We start from the raw sequence: 7,769 nt of genomic DNA, 5'->3' as shown, positions 1-7,769 counted from the left end.
AATCGCAAGAAATAAACTACTTTGGACATGCAAAAAGAGAAAATAATCCATGAGAGAGAAAAGGGACAGGAGGAAGTCCGGAATTACCTGAGCTCTCAACTGTAACCATGGTGACCCGTGGCAAAAGAGGACTGCTTATGACACTCAATATCAATGGAAGCCGGAGACGTCGTGGTAACTTGTCTGGGGAGTCGCTGGCCCGCAGGGGGGCACATCCCTCATATCTAATGTTCTTGGAACTATGCGAAGTGCGCGTTTGTTACAATCTTGCTGCGGAGCACTGCGAGAGATGTTTCGATCGGGTGAAGCAGATCTTGGAGGACAGCCTAGCTGCGCTGTTTCTGGTCATTTTTCCGACGAGCTTTCGCCGAACGGTACCTCCTTGAATAACGTTGACAAATTTCAGATAAACCCATGCCCCTATTCTATATTCTTTTCGCTAGAAACACAGCTCACTAGGTTCCTGTGTGATGGACAGGCGCACAGTGACGCCGGGAGTAACACAGCAGGCCTGACTGACCGCGGATTTCTCCAAATGACAAGCACGTGCATTGATAAAATGACAACTGGAACAAGGGAGTATCAGACATGGCGAGCAACGTGTGAATATTAAAAAAAAACTGCGCTTGAAGGCAGAGACACGTGCGCACTTACAAGGAAAAATTGCATGCGTCGGTGCGATGAAGGCGGCGGAAATCGTTTCTTACTGCAGTTTCAAGAATTTTCGGGAAAGAGGTTTCTTGTTGTACATCTTCGCAACTGCGTTCTTGTCTGTTATGTCAAGTGCATGGTTTGTTAGCAACGGTTTGATGAACTTCTTGCATATATGCCGCTGTCCTTGTTTTCACCGGTCAGGACAGGAAAACCCGCGATTTTATTCACACTGTAGAGCAAGCATGTGTCCAGTCCCCTTTGAAGATGCGTTCGGTCTTAAAGCATGATATCGACGTGCTTCTTGAGGCCCTGTAACACTCTTAGGAGCACTGACGTCAGTTAATAGAGTCCACCCCTGTCTTGGTGGGTAGTCATACTGTCTACAGTAGCATTTCCTTCGCTGGAAATGCAAGCTACGAACTGCAGAATAATTTGATGTTGTGTTTGCCTGCCAGTATTTTCTTCTAATTATCTTGAGACATCTTTCCTGAATTTCTAAGTCGGCAGGAATTTCATGGAACGAAACACCAGGGTTCTTGTTTCGCTGACTGGACATTGAAAACGGAACTCAACAGCAATGCAGTTTCACTCGCTACTCCCTCCAGCAACTGCAGTCATCGATGCGTCACTTGTCAAAGGGTAACACTAAACACACCAAACAAATAATATAAGAAACAGCGCACCAGAAGGCATGCCTATTGCTGTAACGGCAGTCACAACAAAATTCTGTGCCGCCTGCGTGTCGTCTGCTAGGATGGATGGATGAATACGGCTGAACCCTTTAAATCGGGCGGTGGCTCAAGCCACCTAGCCATGTCTTGTGAAATTTTACTCCTGTCTTGCTTTTAGCCACCAATAGTATAACCGTCGCTTGGTTACTTCTACCTTCTTAAAATCTACTTTCCCTTCACTATCCCTAAACCCCAACCTCAAGTCAGCCCCGCTGCTTTCCACTATAGGGTGAAGCCCTTTACAGAAAAGTATCAAGTGTTCAGCCGTTTCCTCCTCCTCTCCGCACGCAATGCACAACGTGTCTATCTCGTGGTACCTGACTCTATACGTCTTAGTCCGCAAAACTCCAGTCCTGGCCTCAAACAACAAAGAGCTCCCCCACAATTATCATAGATATTTTCTTTGGCAATTTCCTGTTTAAAGGTCCGGTATGTTCCCAGTGCCGATTTCGTCAGCATCCCTGTTTTCCACAGAGCTCTCTCTGTTTCTTTAACCTTTTTCTTAACCGATAATTGCTGATTTGCCCCCTTACTGCTGTCCAGATATTTACTTGTCAATTTTCTAGTTCGCTTTCTACATTTCGTGTCAACATTCATTAGGTATCTGAAAACTTTCCTAGGCCACTGCTTTTCCTCCATTTTTCTCAATCGTTCCTCAAATGCTATCTTACTGCTACCTCTCTGCTCTCGAAAGACGCCCATCCCATATCACCCGGTACCCCCTGATTTGGTGTATTGCCAGGTACTCCCAAACCTAACCTCCCTACTCCCCGTTGTTTAATTTCCAGCCTTGCTTGAACCTCTGGCCTCATACACAGGACCGCATTACCGAAGGTCAGGCTAGGGACTATCACCCCTTTCCAGATCCCTTTACCACCTCATACGTATTGTAATTCCACAGTGCCCTATTTTTCATGACAGCTGCATTCATACTAGCTTTATTCATTACATATTTTTCATGCTCTGTCAGATACTCTGCACTGTTATTTATCCACACCCCAAGATACTTGTACTCATTCCCTACTTTTAGCACGAACTCCTGTATTCTATGCTCACCGCCCTCGCTAGAGGATCTTCTGACAACGCCGCCATACGGCTGACGCGCGCTTTACGGCGGGCAGAAAAACCCCTGACGCTTCAGGCATGTTCTTCAGGAGGCATTGTCTTGAGCAAGACCTGCTGAACTAGAGACCTGCACATTTGGCACTGCTCCAGCGTGCACCTTCTAGTTCATTCCTTTTGCCGCTAAGGAACGGCAGCTACGGGCGGCTTGGCGCTACAATTAACCTGTTGAGAAAGATAACGTCAATTATTTTACTTTAAGGATGCAATAGTTTTGTCATTTCTCTACGCTGTGAGTATTCATCATTCATCAATTGCCTAGCAAAGATGCCAGAAAGTCTCACGCCTGGCATGCGCGCAAACAAAATATTCGGCACTAGGATTTAAAGAAATGTCATATTTGCATTGTTCATCACTAGGTTTCGAAATAATAAGACGGAGGCACAGGGAGGCAGTGAGAAAAAAAAAATCGTTTTGTCGAAAGCAGACGATAATGATGATAATGAAAGATGGATGGATGGATGGATGGATGGATGGAAGATAGGAGCGGCCCCTTTGAAACTGACAGTGGTAGTTGCCACCGTGCTCAGCTTTTTTTCCTTTATTTTTGCTTAACTCTGCTGTAAGTTGTTAATAAAATTTGCCATTTTCTTTAAAATACGTCTTCCTACACTTTAAAACTTATGTCCCCTCTCTGCTTTTGAGCCACCAATCCTCCAATCGCTTTTTGCTAATTTCCACCGCAGATTTATTTACATGACTATTGTTATCACTAAACCCTCAGGCCTCATGCAGACTGAATGTTCCTGCATCGCCATCGGGATGAATACCATCACATTTTACAATGTGTTTCTACAGATTTGCCACACACAGCACATGTATCATGTTCGTTAAATTTCTTTTTGTAGCTCCGCGTTCTGAGACACCCTGAATCTAGCCACCTTACCCTGATCTAGCTTCAAAGAGGAGGGCAGTACCTCTTGAGTTATCATAAAACGTTTCCTTCCTGATCTGCCTTTTCCAGCATCGATATAGTTCTACACTATGCTTTTTCATTTAATCTATCCAATTTTTACCTTCGACGTTTTTAACCTGTCGTTTAATGCTCTTTCTCCTTCCTCGTCTCTGGCAAACTTACTGGCCGGCTTTCTAGTTCGTTTCCGCCACTGTGTGTCAACGCTCTTTCTGTACAGAAACTTAAATACCTTAGCTGCCCACCTGTTATCATCCAATTTCCTCAGGCGTTCTTCGTATAGTACTTTACTCTGAGCTTCCCGTGCTTCGAACTTTTCCCAGCCCATATCCCCCTGCACTGCCTCGTTTGTGGTTTTCCCGTGGGCACTTACTGCTAATCTTTTAACAGTTCTCTGATTTACTCCTAATCGCGACTGAACTTCAGCCCTTAAGCATAGAACCGCATTCCCGAAAGTAAGCCCCGGCACCATTATTCCTTTCCAAATACCTCTGAGGACATCATACCTGTTGTACCCCCATAATGCCCTACGTTTCATTATCCCGGCATCTCTTCCCAGCAAACAAAGTACCTTCCCAGGTGCACCCAGAAAGGAAAGAATGTCCGAGTCCCAGTAAAATATTTATCGAACATATCCAGGCCGTAGAGGCCGGACGCAGAAACACAAGCAAAAGGGATGTGCGTCCACTAATGGCCTAGAAACGTTTTTTCGATGGTGTTAAGCAGAAACAAAAACAAATCATAGCATTTTGGTCCCAGAAAGGTAACTGGGAGCACGTTTTTGGGACCAATGCTTTTCAACAAAAAAATACAAATTGACTCCTCGCTCCCTTTTCTCTCTCCCTCGTGCCAAAAGCTACGGAGAGAGAAGGTGTTGTTTTCGAACAGCCGAAGGAGGCGCATTTCACCCCGCATCTCTCTCGTGGGCCGTCGGCTCCATGCTGCAGGCCGCTGTTAGAGTGTACTACCGCCGCTCGCCAATCCACCTCGATCGCAGCGCCCCCGCAGCAACATTCCGCGCCCGGCGCGTCAGTCAAAAGCGTGGCCGTCGGCGGGGGTCGAGGCACTCAACCTATTCTAGTACACTCTACCGCTGTCTAGCAGAGGCGCAGTAATGGCCTCGCTGCGCTCGCCCGGCTTCCTCGCTGGACGGAAGCCATCTTGCGCACACGTATTCGCGCAGCGCCTAGCCGCTCGCGCGCAATCCCCAGCGCGCGGTAGCTCTTGCTCGCATCACAGGGCTGTCGTGAACTTCGTAGCTACGGATTCATGACAGCTTTCCCGCGCACCTCGGCGTGCCCACTTAATTCCTTTTGGAACTGATGCAGCGGCGCGCGGCGCATCGCAAGTCTTGCGCAGCTTCACGGCCCTACACCATAATGGCGCTCTTACAGGCGTCGTTCGCGGCAGCGGATTTCAAGGCAATGGGCGACTCCTAACGCGCACCCTGCATCCCTCAGCGCCTCCGACGACTGTGGCGTGTTGTTGGGTGCAGCGTGGCCGTCCACTGCGGTCATATAGGTGGGAGATATCTTCGGAAGCCCACCAGACTCTTGCTGCGAGTGCCCATGGATATAAACCTGCTCTACCTACATTGCCGTCCAGTCGCAGCGGTATAGTTTGTGTTGTGTTCGCGTCGCTGACTTTGAGCCCACCCCCACCGGATTACTTGTGCCTTGAACACCTTGATCTCGCCTCCCACGCCGTATTGTGCTGCACGCGCGGTCTGCTGTACCATGGGTGCGGCGCGCAGGGCTCCTACCTCAAGACGTCCCCCATTTACATCCGGCTCCAAGCAGTCTTATCTCCACACTTAGTCACAAGAAAATAAAACGGGGGTGTAACGAGGATGTAAGGCGTACGTTTGAGCGTTCGCTGTACCGTGAGAAGGCGCAGGACAGAAGGCTGCGTTGAATTCATGTATATAGTTGGAGCATTTTATTTCATCCCCGGGTTTCCGTTGGCAACGTCGTCAAGGTATGTTGGTTTATGCTCGTCTTTTATTTTCGCCAAGTAGAATTAATTTTTCCTTTTTTGATAACACGCTCAAGCTCACTCCGAGGCTCGTGCGAGAGGCAAAGCCAGAGGGAGGTTTCACCCTGCAGAATATCCGTGGCGTGAAAACGCGTATCTGGATCGTACGCCCATATCGTCTCTTCTTTTGGCACCCAATTTGCTCTCTACATGCGTTTGCTTTTGCGTGTGCATATATGCTTTTGTACCCTTTAGAATGTTTGCTCAAGGTGCATCAACTTTCATCCTGTATTATGTTTTTATTGCTTTTTTTTTCAGATTTCTCAGAGCTAGAGAAAAATTTGGCCATTATTATATGCTGGTGCTGTAGTGCTACGTACATTGTGTGTTAAATGGTGCATACATATGCGTCTCCTTTTTGTATTCATTTAAATGCAAAGAGCACATCTAATAAACTGAAATTACATGTGTATTGCGCTGCTATTTCCTGTTATATGGGCGGGCTCGGGCGACTTTTTGAATTCATATTTTCTTTGTGTGTAAAATTTTGGCACATTTCATGTTCTTATGGCGGGAGCAGCGCAGCACGAAACAAAGAAGAGAGAGGCGGGAATCAACGCTAACAACCAGATTTTTAATCCACGTTCGATCGAATATATGCATCTTGCTCGTGAAATAAGGAAAGAACAAATCATCACAAACGCATAAGATGTACACGTGGTAAAAGGTTAGGCCAACGCAAGCAGATAATCAATTTCGCTGCCACGAAACGCTATCGAAAGTATGCTGACGCATATACGTCGCTCTTTTGTCGATTGTTGAAAGCTTCTTCCATCTCCCTGATTCGTTGATCAAAATATGACGGGATTTCATTGCATGCTTCCTTTTCTGGGAGCATTAAAATTCCAATAAAGAAGGATGTCAGGCAGGGTGACACGATCATGTTCACCATCTATTTACCGGAGTTCACTCTAACAGGAAGTATTCAGAGACCGGCAATCGGCAATGAATCGGCAATGAATAAAGTAAAATCACAGTACACTGTACTAATGGGCGACTTCAATGCGAAGGTGGGCAAGAAGCAGGCTGACGACCACGCGGTAGGTGACTACGGGATAGGCTCTAGAAATAGCAGGGGAGAGTTATTAGTCGAATTCGCGGATAGAAATAATTTACGGATCATGAATACCTTCTTCCGCAAACGAGAAAACAGGAAGTGGACCTGGAAGAGCCCCAATGGTGAAACTAAAAATGAAATCGACTTCATACTATGCGCTAAAACTGGCATCATTCAGGATGTGGCCGTCCTCGGAAAGGTGCGTTGTAGCGACCACGGAATGGTAAGGTCTCGAATTAGCTTAGACTTGAAGAGGGAACGGAAGAAGCTAGTGAAGAGGAAGACCATTAACGAGTTAGCCGTAAGAGGGAAAGCACAGGAGTTTAGGATAGCGCTGCAAAACAGATATTTGGCTTTAACTGAGGAAGACGATCTTCATGTTCATACAATGCACGATAATCTGACATAAATAATTACGGAGTGCGCAGTAGAAGTAGGCGGCAGGACAGTTCGACAGGATACCGGAAAGCTATCTCGGGTGACGAAAGATCTGATTAAGAAGCGCCAAAGCATGAGGGCGTCTAACCCTACCGACAAAATAGAACTAACAGAGCTATCAAAGTTAACAAATAAGGGCAAGGTAGCCGACGTAAGAAAGTTTAATATGGTGAGAATCGAGCATGCTCTAAAGAACGGATGCAGCCTAAAAGCGGTGATGAGGTAATTAGGCCTATGTAAAAACCAGATATTTGCATTAAGAGACAAGCAGGGCAACGTCATTAGCAATATGGATAAGATAGTTAACATAGCCGAAGAGTTCTATACAGACCAGTACAGTAGCCAATGTAATCAGAGCGTTAATGTAATCAGAGCGTTAATGAGAAAGACAGCAGTGCACAGCAATGCGTCATCCCGGCAGTAAAGAAAGATGAAGTAAAGAAAGCCTTAGAAGCAATGAAAAGGGGAAAAACTGCTGGGGAGGATCAGGTAACAGCTGATCTGTCGAAGGATGGAGGGGATATCGTGCTAGAAAACTAGCCACCCTGTATACGCAATGCCTTATTACCTCGACTGTACCAGAAGCTTGGAAGAATGCAAACATTATCTCAATTCATAAGAAGGGAGACGTCAAGGACTTGAAAAATTACAGGCCGATTAGCCTACTATCCGTTGCCTACAAAGTATTTACTAAGGTAATCGCTAATAGAATCTGGGCAACGTTAGACTTTAATCAACCAAATGATCAGGCAGGCTTACGTAAAGGATATTCCACAATACATCATATTCACACTATCAATCAGGTGATAGAGAAATGCGC

The sequence above is a fragment of the Amblyomma americanum genome, chromosome 9 (genome assembly GCF_052857255.1).
Source record: "Amblyomma americanum isolate KBUSLIRL-KWMA chromosome 9, ASM5285725v1, whole genome shotgun sequence".
Taxonomy (NCBI): domain Eukaryota; kingdom Metazoa; phylum Arthropoda; class Arachnida; order Ixodida; family Ixodidae; genus Amblyomma; species Amblyomma americanum.
Note: the sequence above shows the minus strand (reverse complement) of the source record.